At 46.7% G+C, this 19,414-nt stretch overlaps 1 protein-coding gene across 1 annotated transcript in view; it reads left to right on the plus strand.

The window, feature by feature from the left end:
• Nucleotides 1–19,414, plus strand: part of LOC117508550 (protein jagged-1b) — a 266,488-nt gene that overhangs the window by 18,757 nt on the left and 228,317 nt on the right. The window lies entirely within an intron of this gene.

Consider the following 19,414-nt stretch of genomic DNA (forward strand, 5'->3'; position numbering starts at 1 on the left):
TTGCTGACCAGTGGTTTGCCTTATCGCAGCTCTCAAATCTGTGAAGAAACTCTCTCCATGGTGTATTGCCATCATACTGGCCAGGGCGTAGTGTGGGGACTCTCTCTTTGGGGTTGTAGTCCTCATCGCTGTCCGATAATGGAGGCAAAACAGGGCACGGGCCGGCTCTTAGGTAGAACTGAGTGACGGGGGGTGGCTTACTGAAGAATGTCCATAGTTAACAGTCTTTGCTGGATAGATGCATGGATAGGACACGGGCAGTGCTTTTGCTTCTGGTTTGGATGTAGCTGGTGTACTATGTATAAAACTGTCCATGTGTGCAGTAGCAAAAGGGTTAGTGTCTGCATAATGCACCTTTAATGACATGTCTGGAGTAGGAAACAATGGCATACTGACATCTGGTACTCCCACGAAGCCGTGGCGGTGACTGTTAGCTTTGAAGAAGGGATTAGTGGGGGAAAACTGAGCGGGACTGTCAGACGGCACAAACAAATCTTCTCCATTGACCATGACCATTGGTAAATGACATGATTGATAGACAGACAGACAGACAGACAGACAGACAGACAGACAGACAGACAGACAGACAGACAGACAGACAGACAGACAGATAGATAGATAGATAGATAGATAGATAGATAGATAGATAGATAGATAGATAGAAATTCAAGGCATCCAGCAGCTTACACATTAGACAAGACAAACACATTGCACCAGACACACAAAATAGGGTTAAGTAAATAAAAGAAAAAGGGACTAATCAATAAAAGCTACTAACTAAAAATAAAAATAAAATTTGTGTGCAAGTGCAGCATCCAGTCTCAGAGAATATGACGGAGGAGTAAATGTAGTAGTGCAGTAGTGAGGAGGTAGCACAGATGTAAACAGTACACAATGTGAACAGTGTAGGTTGTGCAAAGAAGTAAGCAGTGTAAACAGTGTTCGTAGTGCAAAAGAAAGCAATAAAAGGTCAAACAGATGTGTCACAGGATTATTTATTACTGAGATGGGAAGAGTTGAACAGTCTGATGGCCTGAGGGACAAAAGACTTCCTGAATCTGTCCGTGTGGCAGGACTGGGACAGCAGTCTGCCGCTGAATGAGCTCCTCTGCCTGATGATGGCGCTGTGCAGAGGGTGCTCAACATTGTCCATGATGGCCAGCAGTTTACCGAGGGTCCTTCTCTCTGCCACTGATGTTAGTGTCTCCAGCTCTGTTCCCAGCACTAAACCAGCTTTCCTCACCAGCCTGTCCAGTCGCCCGGCGTCCCTCCTCTTCATGCTGCTCCCCCAGCAGACCACCACAGAGAAGAGGACACTGGCTACCACAGACTGGTAGAACATTCGCAGGAGTTTATGGCAGATCCTGAAGGACCCTAACCTCCTCAGGAAGTACAGTCTGCTCTGTCCCTTCCTGTAGAGGGTGTCAGTATTGGCTGACCAATCCAACCTATCGTCCATAAGTGTCCCCAGATATTTGTAAGTCTGGACCACCTCCACATCGACCCCCTCAATGGAGACTGGCTGCAGAGTGGGCCCGGACCTTCTGAAGTCCACTACCATCTCCTTTGTTTTGGCAATGTTCAGCTGCAGGTGGTTTGATTTGCACCACTCCACAAAGTCCTGTATCAGGTCCCTGTACTCTCTTTCCTGTCCCTCTCGCACACATCCCACAATAGCAGTGTCGTCTGAAAACTTCTGCATGTGGCACGAGTCTGAGTTGTAATTGAAGTCTGATGTGTACAGAGTGAACAGAGCTGGAGAGAGCACAGTTCCTTGTGGTGCTCCAGTGCTGCTGATCACTGTGTCCGAGGTGCAGTTACTGAGTCTGACGTATTGTGGTCTTCCAGTTAGATAATCAGTGATCCAGGTGACCAGATGAGTGTCCACCTCCATCTCCATGAGCTTGTCTCTCAGTAGCAGGGGCTGGATGGTGTTGAAGGCACTGGAGAAGTAAAAAAACATGACCCTCACAGCGCTGTTACCCCGAATGGGTTTGAGAAGTTGTTTTTTTGTCTGTAAACATCGGGAGGATAGCATGCGGCTGCCATGTTGTTGTTAGCTTAGCCACGCAGCTATTTCAGTCACTCGTCTTTGGCTTTTAATCATCCTTTTTTTTTATTTTAAAGCTCACCACTCTTATAACAGCACAAGTGTCCCTTCGTGGTCGCCAGTGTTAACCATTCCTGCTTCAGTCTCCCAACTCCTTTAGTTGGGGGACACAGGTGAGATCCGTCCTCCAGGGCCGAAGGCAGCTCTTCCTCCGGGGTTAACTCCCTCGAACATTCCACGCTGCTATTGTGTGGTGCGGCACAAACAAAGCAGGCAGTATTGTGCTGGAGAGTTGCTGCTTTAATTATAAACTATACTGTATACAGCATGAGCCCTGCTACCTGCCCGACCACCGTCACCAAAACTTCTCCACAGACATACACTGCTACATGCATCTCTGCTCTGCCCAGCCCCGCTCTCAGCGGCGTGCGCCACGGTCACGTGCACGCACTCGCTCTCTCTCACTCGTATTCACACACACACACACACACACACACACACACACACACACACACACACACACACACACACACACACACACACACACACACACACACACACACACACTCACTGAGCTAAACACATTAGACACATCCCACAACAGTTTATTTATATAGCACCTTTCACAGACAAGGAAAGTCACAAGGTGCTTCACAAAAGACACACACAGATAAAAATTCTGAGAATAAAATACAATGTACATCACAATAAAATAGTGCTAACACACACACAGTGGTCATAAAACAGCCCTCTCACTACTAAGGTTTGAATGCCTGGAGAAACAGATGGGTTTAAGTTTGCTCTTAAAAACATTGACAGAATCCAGTAAACGAAGAGACAAAAGGAGATCATTCCAGAGCCTCAGCGCAACGGCCTGGAAAGAGCAATCTCCTCAGATCTTAAAGTGGATATGAGGGACCCTCAGAAGGTTCTGATCCACTGACCTCAGGCTCCGAGCGGGAGCGTAGGGACATAACAGGTCTCTAATGTAGGGGGGAGCCTGGCCATGCAAAGCTCTAAAAGTCAACACTAGGCTCTTAAAATGGAAACGCAACGACACTGGCAACAATCTGGATGGTCTTTTTCCTCTTTTGTCAGGAGGACACAATGTCCATGATTTCCAAAAACAATTTGAAATTCAGTTCAGAACCTCCATGACCAGTAAAAAAATCAAGGACCGAGATGTCGCCCGGTATGGCGGAGCCGGGGCACCACCCTGGAGCCAGGCCTGGGGTTGGGGCACGAGCGAGCGCCTGGTGGTCGGGCCTTAGCCCATGGGGCCCGGCCAGGCTCAGCCTGAAAGAGCGATGTGGGCCTGCCCTCCTGTGGGTTCACCACCTGCAGAGGGGGCCATGGGGGTTGGGTGCAGAGAGGATTGGGTGGCGGTCGAGGGTGGGTGGCCCAGCGGCCCGGTCCATGCTCACAACCCCTGGCTGTTGGGACGTGGAATGTCACCTCGCTGGGGGGGAGGAGCCTGAGCTTGTGCGGGGGGTTGAGAGATACCGACAAGAGATAGTTGGGCTCACCTCCACTCACAGCTTGTGCTCTGGTACCCAACTCCTGGAGAGGGGCTGGATGCTTCATTTTTCTGGCGTTGTCCATGGGGAGAGGTGGAGAGCTGGGGTTGCATTGCTTATTGCTCCCCAGCTCAGTCGCCATGTGTTGGAGTTTACTCCAGTGAACGAGAGGGTCGCGTCCCTACGCCTTCGGGTCAGGGACAGGTCTCTCACCGTTGTCTCGGCCTACGGGCCGAGCGGCAGTGCAGAGTACCCGACCTTCTTGGAGTCCCTGGGAGGGGTACTAGATAGTGCTCCGACTGGGGACTCCATTGTTCTCCTGGGGGATTTCAACACCCACGTGGGCGGCGACAGTGAGGCCTGGAGGGGGGTGATCAGGAAGCATGGTGTCCCCGATCTGAACCCAAGTGGTGTTCAGTTGTTGGACTTCTGTGCTAGTCACAGTTTGTCCATCACCATGTTCGAGCACAAGGGTGTCCATAAGTGCACGTGGCACCAGGACACCCTGAGCCGGAGGTCGATGATCGACTTTGTAGTCATATCATCTGACCTTCGGCCATGTGTCTCTGACATTCGAGTGAAGACAGGGGCAGAGCTGTCAACCGATCACCACCTGGTGGTGAGTTGGATCCGCTGGGATGGGAGGAAGCCGGTCAGACCTGGCAGGCCCAAACGTATCATGAGGGTCTGCTGGGAACGACTGGCGGAACCCTCTGTCAGCGAGGTCTTCAACTCCCACCTCCGGGAGAGCTTCCCCCAGATCCCGGGGGAGGCTGGAGACATGGAGTCCGAGTGGACCATGTTCTCCACCTCCATTGTTGATGCGGCTGCTCGTAGCTGTGGTCACAAGGTCTCTGGTGCCTGTCGCTGCGGCAATCCCTGAACCTGGTGGTGGACGCCGGAAGTAAGGGATGCCGTCAAGCTGAAGAAGGAGCCTTACTTATCTTTGTTGGTAGGTGGGACCCCGGAGGCAGCTGACAGGTACCGGCAGGCCAAGCGTGCCGCAGCCCGTGCGGTCGCAGAGTCAAAAACGCGGGTCTGGGAGGAGTTCAGGGAGGCCATGGAGGAGGACTATCGGTCGGGTTCGAGGAGATTCTGGCAAACCGTCCGATGCCTCGGGAGGTAGAAGCAGCTCTCCACCAGCACTGTTTTACGGTGCGGGTGGGGAGCTGGTGACCCTGACTGGGGATGTGGTCGGCCGGTGGAAGGAAGACTTCGAGGATCTCCTCAATCCCATCGTCACGTCTTCCGAAGAGGAAGCAGAGACTGGGGACTCAGAGGCGGACTCATCCATTACCCAGGCCGAAGTCACTGAGGTGGTTAGAAAGCTCCTCGGTGGCAAGGCTCCTGGGGTCGATGAAATCCGTCCTGAGTACCTTAAGTCTCTGGATGTTGTGGGACTGTCTTGGCTGACACGCCTCTGCAACATTGCGTGGTGATCGGGGACAGTGCCTCTGGATTGGCAGACCGGGGTGGTGGTCCCTCTGTTTAAGAAGGGGGACCGGAGGGTGTGTTCCAACTATAGGGGGATCACACTCCTCAGCCTCCCCGGTAAGGTCTATTCCGGAGTACTGGAGAGGAGAATTCGACCGATGGTCGAATCTTGGATTCAGGAGGAGCAGTGTGGTTTTCGTCCTGGTCGCGGCACACTGGACCAGCTCTACACACTCCATCGGGTGCTTGAGGGTTCGTGGGAGTTCACCCAACCAGTCCACATGTGTTTTGTGGATCTGGAGAAGGCATTCAACCGTGTCCCTCGGGGCACCCTGTGGGGGGTGCTCCGGGAGTACGGGGTCCGGGGTCTTTTGCTAAGGGCTGTCCGGTCCCTGTACGACTGCAGCAGGAGCTTGGTTCGCATTTCTTGTAGTAAGTCAAACCTGTTTCCAGTGCACGTTGGCCTCCGCCAGGGCTGCCCTTTGTCACCGGTTCTCTTCATTATTTTTATGGACAGAATTTCTAGACGCAGCCAGGGTGTAGAGGGGGTCTGGTTTAGGAACCACAGAATCTCGTCTCTGCTGTTTGCGGACGATGTGGTTCTGTTGGCTTCGTCAAATCAGGAGCTTCAGCATGCACTGGGGCAGTTTGCAACCGAGTGTGAAGCGTACGGAATGAAAATCAGCACCTCCAAATCTGAGGCCATGGTTCTCGACCGGAAAAAGGTGCTTTGCCCTCTTCAGGTCGGTGGAGTGTCCTTGCCTCAAGTGGAGGAGTTTAAGTATCTTGGGGTCTTGTTCATGAGTGAGGGACGGATGGAGCGTGAGATCGACAGATGGATCGGTGCAGCATCTGCAGTGATGCGGTCACTGTATCGGACCGTCATGGTGAAGAGAGAGCTGAGTAGGGGGGCAAAGCTCTCGATTTACCAATCGATCTACGTTCCGATCCTCACCTATGGTCATGAGATTTGGCTCATGACCAAAAGAACGAGATCGCGAGTACAAGCGGCCGAGATGAGTTTCCTCCGCAGGGTGGCTGGGCACTTCCTTGGAGATAGGGTGAGGAGCTCGGTCACTCGGGAGGAGCTCGGAGTCGAGCCGCTGCTCCTCCACATCGAAAGGAGTCAGTTGAGGTGGCTCGGGCATCTTTTCCGGATGCCCCCTGGACGCCTCGTTGGAGAGGTGTTCCGGGCACGTCCCATTGGGAGGAGGCCCCAGGGAAGACCCAGGACACGCTGGAGGGACTACATCTCTCAGCTGGCTTGGGAACGCCTTGGGGTTCCCGCGGAGGAGCTGGGGGAGGTGTGTGTGGATCGGGAGGTCTGGGCAGCTTTGCTTGAGATGCTGCCCCCACAACCCGACTCCGGATAAAGTGGAAGAAAATGGATGGATGGATGGATGGATGGATGGATGGAAATTGAAATGTGGACTCATCAGACCACAGCACACTTTTCCACTTTGCTTCTGTCCATTTCAAAAGCGCTCCGGCCCAGAGAAGGCAGCGGCGGTTCTGGATGATGTTGATGAATGGCTTTCACTTTGCATGGTAGAGTTTTAACTTGCACTTGTAGATGTATCGACGAACTGTGTTAACCGACAATGGTTTTTTGAAGTGTTCCTGAGCCCACGCGGTAAGCTCCTTTACACAATGATGTTGGTTTTAATGCAGTACCACCTGAGGGATCGAAGGTCATGGGCATTCAATGATGGTTTTTGGCCTTGCTGCTTACATGTAGAAAGTTCTCCAGATTCTCTGAATCTTCTGATTATATTATGGACTGTAGATGATGCAATCCCCAAATTCCTTGCAATTGAACGCTGAGAAACATTGTTCTTAAACTGTTGGACTATTTTTTCATGCAGTTGTTCACCAAGTGGTGATCCTTGCCCCATCTTTGCTTGTGAACAGCTGAGCCTTTTGGGGATGCTCCTTTTATTCCAAATCATGACACTCACCTGTTTTCAATTAACCTTTTTACCTGTGGAATGTTCCAAACAGGTGTTCTTTTAGCATTCATCAACTTTCCCAGTCTTTTGTTGCCACTGTCCCAGGTTTTTTTAAAATATGTTGTAGGCATCCATTTCAAAATGAGCAAATATTTGCACAAAAACAAAAAAGTCTATCAGTTTGAACATTAAATATCTTGTATTTGTGGTGTATTCAATTGAATATATGAGGTCTGTCCAAAAAGTATTGGACCTTTTTATTTTTTGCAAAAACCATATGGATTTGAATCACGTGTGATTGCATCAGCCAAGCTTGAACCTTCATGCGCATGCGTGAGTTTTTTCACGCCTGTCGGTTGCATCATTCACCTGTGAGCAGGCTTTGTTTGAGCAGTGGTCCACCCCTCTCGTCGGATTTTTATTGCGAATAAATGTCTGAACGATTTGGAGCTTTGCTGCATCAATTTTTTTCCAGAAACTGTGAGAGACCTCCAGGTGGACACCTTTCGGAAAATTAATATGGCTTTCAGGGACGATTTTGTGGGGATTACACAGATTAAGGAGTGTTACTGCTGCTTTAAGGACGGCCCACAACTGCTGAGAGCGCGCCGCGCTCCCAGCGCCGATCGACAGGCTGAATCAACCAGATAATTTCCAACGTGAAGGCTTTGTTGATCCGGGATGTCGTCTGACTTCGACAAAAAAAGGAAGAAGGCATGGACATCAGCACTTTTTCGGCACATTCCACTGTTAAGGGAGTTTTTTTCATGGAAAGAAAAGCAGACGGATGCGCCACCGTGCTGTTCATGGCGCGAGACAAAACCACCTCCGTGTTGGTCTCACAGGACGGCTTTCAGGTGACTTTCAGACGGCTCTCGGTGGGTTTTCAGTCGTGTGACTAACCAAGAAATTGTGCATGAGCTGGACATGCCAGAACATGTCCTGTGAGGCTTCATCACGGCGTTGCTTTGCGCTATGCGACTCCACCGCAACGCGCGGAATTCCTCCACTCCTCTTTCCATGACAAAAACTCCTGTAACAGTGGAATGTGCCGTTCATTTCTAAACTGGACGCTGTCTTGATCTGGTATGTCGTCTGACTAGCACAGGAATTGTGAAAAGACGTGGACATCAGCACTTTTTCGGCACATTGAGACAGACATGCGGAGGAGTTCCGCGCATCGCGGTGGAGCCACATGGCGCAAAGCAACGCCGTGATGAAGCCTCACAGGACATGTTGGGGCATGTCCAGCTCATGCTCAATTTCTCGGATAATCACACGACTGAAAAGCAACCGACAGCCATCTGAAATCCACCTGAAAGCCATCCTGTGAGACCAACACAGAGGTGGTTTTGTGCCGCGTAATGAACGGCTCCGTGGCGCGTCCCTCCGCTTTTCTTTCCATGAACAAAACTCCTGTAACAGTGGAATGTGCCGAAAAAGTGCTGATGTCCACACCTTCTGCCTTTTTGTGAAAGTCAGACGATGTCCCGGATCAACAAAGCCTTCACGTTGGAAATGATCTGGTTGTTTCAGCGGGGTGTGAGCCTGTCGATCGGCGCTGGGAGCGCGACGCGCTCTCAGCAGTTGTGGGCCGTCCTTAAAGCGGCAGTAACACTCCTTAATCTGTGTAATCCCCACAAAATCGTCCCTGAAAGCCATATTAATTTTCCAAACGGTGTCCACCTGGAGGTCTCTCACAGTTTCTGGAAAAAAATTGATGCAGCAAAGCTCCAGATCATTCAGACATTTATTCACAATAAAAATCCGACGAGAGAGGTGGACTACTGCTCATACAAAGCCTGCTCACAGGCGAATAACGCAACCGACAGGCGTGAAAAAACTCACGCATGTGCACAAAGGTTCAAGCTTGGCTGATGCAATCACACGTGATTCAAATCCATATGGTTTTTGCAAAAAATAAAAAGGTCCGATACTTTTTGGACAGACTTTGTAGGTTGAAGAGGATTTGCAAATCATTGTATTCTGTTTTTAATTTACATTTCATACAACGTCCCAGCTTCATTGGAATCAGGGTTGTAGTAAAAATTGTGCTTTGGTGTAAAAATATACTATCCTATAAAATGTGTTGAATTATACATAGATAAAGTGACATAAGAGTTTAGTCTTCTGTTTTGGGTTTACGATGGTTTATGTCCGTTCCTCCTTCTTTTTGTGTCACACAAGCTCACAAACCTTTGCACATTGTTGTATTTCACTGTATTTCAGTGTTGGTCATGGTCTCAAAGTCTTTTTGGGCCTCTCTCTCTCTCTCTCTCTCTGTCACACAAAAAAATATATATATATTCTCTCACTTTATTTCGCTGGCGTTAATGTCTGTGAAATCACGCTTTTGCATGTGCGCGTTCTTGGACAGTTGCCTCTGCTCTCCTCGCTGGCTTTTTATAGGATTCCTTGGGACCCACAGTAGTCTGCATTTTCCTTTTTTTTTCCAATCAAATCAAATTTATTAATTTATATAGCGCCAAATCAAGACAAGTCGCCTCAAAGCATTTCACAAACATCATTTAAAAGGCAGAATAAAATGAATTAAGATTAAAAACACAATACAAAATTTAAAACATTAATAAGTAAAAGGAATAAAATAAATAAAAGAAGACACATAATCATATAAAATACTAATGATAAAACAGGGAAAAAAAGTGTGTCTTCAATCTAACCTTTTAACCTTTTTCCTGAGGTAACTGCTCTTAATGAGCCCAACCAGGTGTCTTTCATTGTTCAACATGCTGTTCATTAGATCGATACACCTGATCCAGCTGATCTGGTCTGAGTAGATCAGAGACAAACTATGCAGTACTTTGGGTCTGACAACCTGGATTGAGAAACAGCTAAACTGTATTCAGTAACTTGGAATTGTCACTGTTATATTTTCTGGAGTGTAAGTTGCACAGGATGATACGTCACACCTTCAAGGTTGTGGCACCTAAATTGTGGAATGTACTGCCTTTGGACCTATGCTCTGTGGACTGTGTTGAAATGTTTAAAGTGAAGCTCAACATCCATTTGTATAGGCTGACTTAACCTAGTTTTATGTTTATATATAAATAAATTCTACTGATTTACTTACATAACTGTTCAAAATTTCCTCTTTAAGAGAAAAAAAATTCTGAATATAAATCGTGCTGGAGTATAAGTCGCATTTACGACTTCATGCAAAATTAATTTAATTGCCACATTATTTATGTATGTCACGCACAGTGTTAAGGAGCACAGCTAACAAGCTAATTAATATTACTTTACCAGGCACACAAATTGAGTAGACTGCTTCTCTACACCACTGAACAATCATATATGAGGTAAACACACAATGAAAGTAAAACATTTGAAAACTCAGTATGTTATGTATTTATTTATAATGCAAACACTGCTTTAGCGATCAGAAGCTATGAGCGAAGTAAACGTGCAATGCATTTAAATGTTTGAAAACCTTTTTTTCTTGTCATTTGTAAAAGATAAACTCACAGTTAATGATCTTCTTGTTAGTTTTTTTTTACAGTACTATTAAAAGAGCTGTCCTTTTTGATTCACACAGTCTAAATATGTTGTGTTCAAAATAGAGTAGTAAACAAATGATATTCCCCTTTTTATTGAAAAGTCTGGTCTGCCAGTTGAACAATATTATTGCTTAAGAACAATGTTGTTTCTTCTTCCTCTTCTTTTTCTTCTTCTTTTTTGTCTTCTTCTTCTCCCTCCTCCTCCTTCAGACTACATTTTTAGAAGAAGAACTACTAATATATTAGCCTAAAGCCTCGAGCCCACCAAATAATAAGCCATGAATAATGAGCCATGCATGGGTGTGTCAGCGATTATTTGCAGAATGATCCACGTTTTCATCTATTACGTATCTGCTATGAAGAAGCCTCTATGTGCCTCTCTGTACCTCACATGTGCCAGGCATCAGCCTCTAGTGAACCACGACTGACCTGTCATTTGAGCCCCGTCCAGCCTCAAATGGCTCATGTCGCTGCATATGATCCACGTCAAGCCACATATGATCCATGTAGCGCCATGTTAATGTGATGTTGGTGTACCTTTGGCATGAGTTTGGTCCAAACCTCCAGCCCTCCCAGACTTGGTCCCTTTAAAGTGTGGATCCATTCAAGATGTCACATTTTTTAAACGCAGTTTAAAAATAGATGCTCCAGTACAGTCTGGTGGGTGCGCGCCACGTGCCATGCAGCAGTTCCCCTGTGTTCCAGAGTCATTAAATGCACCAGACAAGCTAGAACCGGACCACAGGTTCCTAGACAGTCACCTCAGTGCTTTCTGTCACTGGCTTTATTTCTTTTGACACTGTGATCCAACTTTTAACTTTGTGTTTGCCCATTAATGTCTGTGCAATCGCGCTTTTGCACGTGTGCGTTCTTGGACAGTCGCCTCTGCTCTCCTCACTGGCTTCATTTCTTTTGCGGCTTTAAACACACATTTGACACTGTGATCCAGCTTTTAACATTGTGTTCGTCCGTTGTTGACTGTAAAACCACTCTTTTGCACACGTTGCCATTCTGCGTTCCTGGACAACCGCCTCTGCGTTCCTTCTCGCTGGCTTCCCTTTCAAGCGTGGCTTTAAACACACATTTGACACTGTGATCCAACTTTTAGGGCTCCTTCACACATAGTGCGAAGTTTGGACAAAGTGCGCACTTAGTGCACATGACGCAGGAATCGTGTGCAAACCATGTGAAATCGTCCCTGCCTCAAACGCCTCGTACACCTGTTGCTACAACAGTTTGCACACACCAGTGGCTGAATCACAGAGTGTGCGCTGTATGAACCCATTGCACCCGGCGGCAGGTGTCAGCCAAATTACAGGTGACACGAATGAACATCTAACACCACTCGCATGGCACTTAGAAAATGTGTGGCCAGTCGCACTGTTGGCATGACAACAGACTGTCTACTGTCGTACTCGCAGTGAAATTCATCTAAGTTCCCCACGACTGTGGAGTTGCCGAGATGTGGCGTGCTGTCGGCTCCCCCCACAATGTGTGTGTGTGTCTCTCGCTCACCGCTCCCCACCACCCAAACATGTGCATGTGTGTGGTTCACGCACCCCCCCTGCAGGCGAGGCACATCTCATCTGATCAGAGAGTGACACTTTGGTCTGTGCTCTGAACGGACGGGGGCGTAGCAGTTGTTGACATAGCTGGTCCTGGACATCAAAGCTGCAGAATATGCACCATGTTTTGACAGACACGCGTGTGTGTGCGCTTGCTGTACTCACACTGAAAACATGAAAACATAAATCGCTTGCGACGGGCTGGAGAGCGTGCACATTGACAGGTACAGGTACAGTGATTGTGGTCCAGTGGTAGAGTTGCTATCTGGTAATCAGGTGGTGTGGGTTCAAATCTTGTGAGTGGTGTTTTTTTTTTTTACCAAGGTTATTTAACCGTGTACTTGTTCGATGTAGCGACGAACTGTGTTACCTGCGTCCCCCTTTATGTATTATTTATATCAACCCAGTGATATTCACTAATTATACAGCTGTTTTTTATTTTGTTTTCCTCCAAATCAGCAGCGTGATGTGGTGCAGCTCATCCCATGGAACACAATGCGAGCAGCTACAACAGCATGAGCTGCTGTTCCTGCTCGACAGACACTGTCACATGCACAAACCATCGCGCCAGCGTCGTGCACGCCTGCCCATCGATGTTTTTTGGTGTGCAAATTCAAAGTGTTTCGCGCTGTTTCGCCGTATTTGTCCAAACGTCATCCAAACTTCGCACTATGTGTGAAGGGACCTTTAACTCTGTGTTCGTCCATTATTGACTGCAAAATCACTCTTTTTTGAGCTACTGTTGTGCGTCAGCGTGCACAGATTACATATAAATTAGATATAATTGTTAATGGTTTTAATAGATTCTTTATTGACTCAATTAAAGAAGTAACACAGTGATTAAAATGTCCAGACATTTTATGTCATCCTATAGATACCAGTCAACAATTTTCTGCATAAATGAAATATCAGTGTCTGATGTGTTAAAAATAATATCAACTCTAACAAACTCAAGAGCCAAAGATACTTTTGGTCTGTCTAGTCATTTCTTAAAGTTGCACAAAGATTCCTTCGAAGGCCCGACTGTACATCTGGTGAATCTGTCAATAAAACAAAGTATAGTGCCAACAACTTGGGAACGTGCTAGGGTTACACCTGTGTTTAAGGCAGGGGACAAAACAAAGCCTGAGAACTACTGAACAATAAGTATCTTGCCAATAATATCAAAAATAGCTGAGAAATGGGTTGCAGTTAACTGATTATTTGAATAACAGTCAAACACCTCTCCATCCAATGCAGTTTGGTTTTAGGAAACATCATTGCATTGATATAGCCGTTTGTTACTTCCAAGAAACTGTGAAGCATCTGCTAGATCAGGGTGGCTTTGTGGGTGCTGTGTTCCTTGATTTGAAACGTGCCTTTGATACTATTAATCATAATGTTCTGCTTGCTAAACTGACTTATTTCAATTTCTGTCATAGCGCCATCTGCTGGATGAAGTCATACCTGTGTGATAGGAAGCAGGCCGTACAAATTGCTAATTCACAGTCATCATTTCTTAAATGTTCCGCTGGAGGTCCACAAGGATCTGTATTGGGGCCTATCCTATTTGGTTTACATGTTAATAATCTTCCTAATGTCTGCAAACATAAAAATACAGTGGTCCCTCGTTCATCGCGGGAGTTACGTTCTAAAAATAACCCGCGATAAGCGAAATCCGCAAATTAGTCAGTGCTATTTTTTGCAATTATTATAGATGTTTTAAGGCTGTAAAACCCCTCACTACACACTTTATACACTTTTCTCAAACAGGCATTAACATTTTCTCACTTGTCTCTCCTGTGTAAACACTCTCTTTTTTCTTCTGGGCGAGAAGATTATAAACAGACACACACAGAACACAATGCACGTGCTCTCCCTTCGCTCACTGCCTCCGGAGGTACGGATGCGGGACCCGCAAAGAATCCAAGTCCTCTCTCGGTGGCCACGGAGCTCTGCGGCTGCAGTCAACATCCGCATCAAAACAGCGAGCGTAGTCTCTGGACCTGTTGCCAGATTTGGCGCAGCTCCGCACAGCAGACAGGAAGGCGGTGTGAGTGGCCCGCTGCTGCGTTTACCGAGCCTGCAGACTCAGTAAGCACATCGGAGGCAGTGAGAGCAATTGCGGTGTTGCCGACCGGTGCCGCGACCGGCCCGCCTGATAAGGACGCAGAACACAATGCGCTGTTAAAAAAAAAGCATGCAAAATTGCACTAAAAAAATATGCGAAACTGCGAGGCCGCAAAAGGTGAACCGCATTATAGCGAGGGACCACTGTACACAATTATATGCAGATGATACAGTTCTTTATATCCATGCAAAACGAAAGGCGAGGCAGCTACAGTTCCATCGAGAGCCATGGTGCCCCAATGGCTTCAAAACTCCTGCCTGCACCTTAATACTAACAAAACAGTCTGCATGTTCTTTTCATGCAAGCCAGCCGTGGGTGAACAACCAGCTGTCTTGGTCAATGGAGAATGCTTACAAGTGGCAGAAAATTTTAAGTATCTTGGGGTAATCTTTGATTCAAATCTAACCTTTAAGGACCATGTAAAGAAAGTGTCCAATATCATAAAATTTAATTTGCCTAATTTTAAGTACATAAGACCATATTTAACTGTAGATTCAGCAAGGGCTTATATGCACTCAATGATATTTAGCCACATCACTTTGTTATACAACATGGTCCCAGACAACGGAGAGCACTTTGAAGCCCCTGAAATCTCTGTTTAAGAGAACTTTAAAAGTTTTAGAGAGAAATCCTTTAAATTATCATTATTGTAACATTTTAAGTAAGTATATCCATCCATCCATCCATCCATTTTCTTCCGCTTTATCCGGAGTCGGGTCGCAGGGGCAGCAGCTCAAGCAAAGCCGCCCAGACCTCCCGATCCACACACACCTCCCCCAGCTCCTCCGGGGGAACCCTAAGGCGTTCCCGAGCCAGCCGAGAGATGTAGTCCCTCCAGCGTGTCCTGGGTCTTCCCAGGGGCCTCCTCCCAGTGGGACGTGCCCGGAACACCTCTCCAGCGAGGCGTCCAGGGGGCATCCAGAAAAGATGCCCGAGCCACCTCAACTGACTCCTTTTGACGTGGAGGAGCAGCGGCTCGACTCCGAGCTCCTCCCGAGTGACCGAGCTCCTCACCCTATCTCTAAGGGAGCGCCCAGCCACCCTGCGGAGGAAACTCATCTCGGCCGCTTGTACTTGCGATCTCGTTCTTTCGGTCAAGAGCCAAATCTCATGACCATAGGTGAGGATCGGAACGTAGATCGATCGGTAAATCGAGAGCTTTGCCCCCCTACTCAGCTCTCTCTTCACCACGACGGTCCGATACAGCGACCGCATCACTGCAGATGCTGCACCGATCCGTCTATCGATCTCACGCTCCATCCGTCCCTCACTCTTGAACAAGACCCCGAGATACTTAAACTCCTCCACTTGAGGCAAGGGCACTCCACCGACCTGAAGAGGGCAAGTATAGTGTTTTAGATTTTGAAAGTTATCAGATGTTCCTGGATGCTTGCCTGGTTTTTAAAGTTCTAAATGGGCTGGCCCCTCTGCCTCTAAAAACATTTATTGATAGGAAAAATAATAATAATGGAATGGGCACTAGAGCATCAACAAGAGGGGACTATATTGTTCAAAGATGTATAATCCTCGTTAGTCTTCGTAGTACCTCGTACACAAACTGCCCCATGCTGTTGTTGCTATAAACTTTGAACTTCTTGAAATTAGCACCACGCCCATGCTTAGCGCCACGCTCATCCTCTCGTAGCAAAAAAAGCCATCTGAATCTTTCGAATGGTTTCCACTCGGATGTCTCACACAGTTTCTGAAAAAATTTTCATAGAGCAAAGCGGCAGTCTCTCAGCCATTTCCCTGACAATAAAAATCTGACGAAGGGGTTGGACCAGTGCTCACTCAAAGCCTGCCCACAGGCGAATGACGCAACCGACCGACCTTCGTGCGCATGCATGAGTTTTTTCACGCCTGTCGGTTGCGTCATTCGCCTGTGAGTAGACTTTGAGTGAGCACTGGTCCTCCCCCCCTTGTTGGATTTTCATTGCGAGCAAAATGTCTGAACGATTGGAGCAGCGCTGAATCAAATTTTTCCAGAAACTGTGAGAGACAGCCAGGTGGAAACCATTCGGAAGATTCAAACGGCTTTTGGTGGCTTTTCAGTCGAGTGAGTATCCGAGGAATTGTGTAAGAGCTGGACATGTCACAACATGTCCTGTGAGACTTCCAACTTCCGCACGTCTTTCATTACAAAATCTCCTGTAACAGTGGAATGTGCCGAAAAAGTGCTGATGTCCACGTCTTCTGCAATTTCTCTGGTAGTCAGACGACATCCCGGATCAACACAGCGTTCACTTTGGAAATGATCTGGTCGTTTCAGCCTGTCGATGGCCGCTCGGAGCGCGGCACACCCTCCACCATTGTGCGCCGTCTTTAAACCGGTTGTAACACTCCTTAATCTGTGTGATGCCCATAGGATCGTCACCGAAAGCCGACTGAATCTTCCGAATGGTTTCCACCTGGCTGTCTCTCACAGTTTCTGGAAAAATTTGATGCAGCAAAGCTCCAAATCGTTCCACCTCGCAATGAAAATCCAACGAGAGGGGAGGACCAGTGCTCACACAAAGCCTGCTCACAGGCGTATGATGCAACTGACGGGCGTGAAAAAAATCACGCATGCGCATGAAGGTTCAAGGTTGGCTCATGCAAGCATACATGATTCAAATCCATATGGTTTTTGAAAAAAATAAAAAGGTCTGATACTTTTTGGACAGACCTCGTACATCTGGACTCACACACCATTCCAGCAGGGGGCGGTAAATAATCTATATAACCGAAGTTGCATCTGTGTACATGTAGGTGTGCATGTGTAATTTTATTTAGTAAGTTCAATGTAAGTACATAATATAATTGTAAATACTTTAAAAGTACACAGATGACACATAAAAGTGAAAACCGTTATTTCCATTGTGGTCCAGTTAAAAATCAAATGACAAAATAGAAGTAATAATAATGATGATAATAATAATAATAATAATAATAATAATAATAATAATGTGTATGATAAGAAGATCCTAAACAATTTATAAATACATTAAGACAGTAAATTAACATTAAAAAATTACATAATTAACAGGAAATAAAAGGGTTGAGTTCTTCTAATAAATACTGTTGAGGTCAAAGGTTCAAAAACATTCTGGACTCACATGCTATTCCAACTCATTACAGAAACTTTGCACAATTTATTACCACCATTGAAAAATGTCAGCTACTTATTTTATAAACACTACCCAATCTAGAGCCCATGGATCCCCACAATGTGCTAGTTATATATACACTCAACAAAAATATAAACGCAACACTTTTGGTTTTGCTCCCATTTGGTATGAGATGAACTCAAAGATCTAAAACTTTTTCCACATACACAATATCACCATTTCCCTCAAATATTGTTCACAAACCAGTCTAATCCATCCCACCTCACAGGTGTGCCATACCAAGATGCTGATTAGACACCATGATTAGTGCACAGGTGTGCCTTAGACTGTCCACAATAAAAGGCCACTCTGAAAGGTGCAGTTTTATCACACAGCACAATGCCACAGATGTCGCAAGATTTGAGGGAGCGTGCAATTGGCATGCTGACAGCAGGAATGTCAACCAGAGCTGTTGCTCGTGTATTGAATGTTCATTTCTCTACCATAAGCCGTCTCCAAAGGCGTTTCAGAGAATTTGGCAGTACATCCAACCAGCCTCACAACCGCAGACCACGTGTAACCACACCAGCCCAGGACCTCCACATCCAGCATATTCACCTCCAAGATCGTCTGAGACCAGCCACTCGGACAGCTGCTGAAACAATCGGTTTGCATAACCAAAGAATTTCTGCACAAACTGTCAGAAACCGTCTCAGGGAAGCTCATCTGCATGCTCATCGTCCTCATCGGGGTCTCAACCTGACTCCAGTTCGTCGTCGTAACCGACTTGAGTGGGCAAATGCTCACATTCGCTGGCGTTTGGCACGTTGGAGAGGTGTTCTCTTCACGGATGATGCGAAGGAGATGTGTTGCACTGCATGAGGCAAATGGTGGTCACACCAGATACTGACTGGTATCCCCCCCCCAATAAAACAAAACTGCATCTTTCAGAGTGGCCTTTTATTGTGGACAGTCTAAGGCACACCTGTGCACTAATCATGGTGTCTAATCAGCATCTTGATATGGCACACCTATGAGGTGGGATGGATTATCTCAGCAAAGGAGAAGTGCTCACTATCACAGATTTAGACTGGTTTGTGAACAATATTTGAGGGAAATGGTGATATTGTGTATGTGGAAAAAGTTTTAGATCTTTGAGTTCATCTCATACAAAATAGGAGCAAAACCAAAAGTGTTGCGTTTATATTTTTGTTGAGTATATTTTACTCAAGGCAGCATGGTGGCTTAGTGGTTAGCACTGTTGCCCCACAGTCAGAAAGTCATGGGATTCGATTCCCACCTGTGGCCTTTCTGTGTGGAGTTTGCATGCTCTCCCCATGTTTGCGTGGTGCTCCGGCTTCCTCCCACATCCAACAACAAGAATGTTATATGAACTGGAAACTTTAAATTGTCCATAGGTGTGAATGTGTTTGTTTGTGTATATGTGGCCCTGTGACAGTCTGGCATCCTGTGTGGCCTGCCTCTCACCTTAGGACCACTGGGATAGGCTCCAGCCCCCCGTGACCCTTAATTGGAGTAAGCAGTTATATAAAATGGATGGATGGATTTTATTCAAACAATCATGAGTCTTAAAAAATTATTTTAGGTCATAAAACAATAAAAAACAAGTAAACCACAAGAGAGTGAGTCCCAATGCCCTGTATATGCTTTATTTAGTGCTACCATAGAGTTGTTTACTATTAATTTACTTTAAAATATGATTCATTTATAAATTAAACATTTTTGTAACACTATCAGTCATTAGTTTACAGGTGTGAGCTGAAGCTGAAATCTCCAAACTTTGATGTAGTTGTTTTTTTCACTGTGACGCTGCACTTTGACAGTTTGTTGCACTGCTAAATGGAGATCATGTGCAGTTCTTCACATGACTGATCTCTAGGAGTCTTGCTGTGAGCTCCCCTGACTTTTGGGAGTATTTAGCTGCCGACACTCTCCTGCAGAGATGTTTGGAGTCAGGCGGGGCCCTGTGTCTGTCTTTGTCTCAGCACTCAAACTGAGCGCTGAAATGCTGGTATGCAGGGAATGGCTCAGGCACAGAGAGGACGCGAGGAAGAAAGGAAGATGTAGAGTGATGAGTGCCACTGTATCGCCACCAGTCTTTTGATGTGGAGCAGTTTAATCCCGCGCAGGGACAAGGGCAAGAGAGGGACGTGCATCCAGAGCT

Source organism: Thalassophryne amazonica, chromosome 4, assembly GCF_902500255.1.
Source record: "Thalassophryne amazonica chromosome 4, fThaAma1.1, whole genome shotgun sequence".
Taxonomy (NCBI): domain Eukaryota; kingdom Metazoa; phylum Chordata; class Actinopteri; order Batrachoidiformes; family Batrachoididae; genus Thalassophryne; species Thalassophryne amazonica.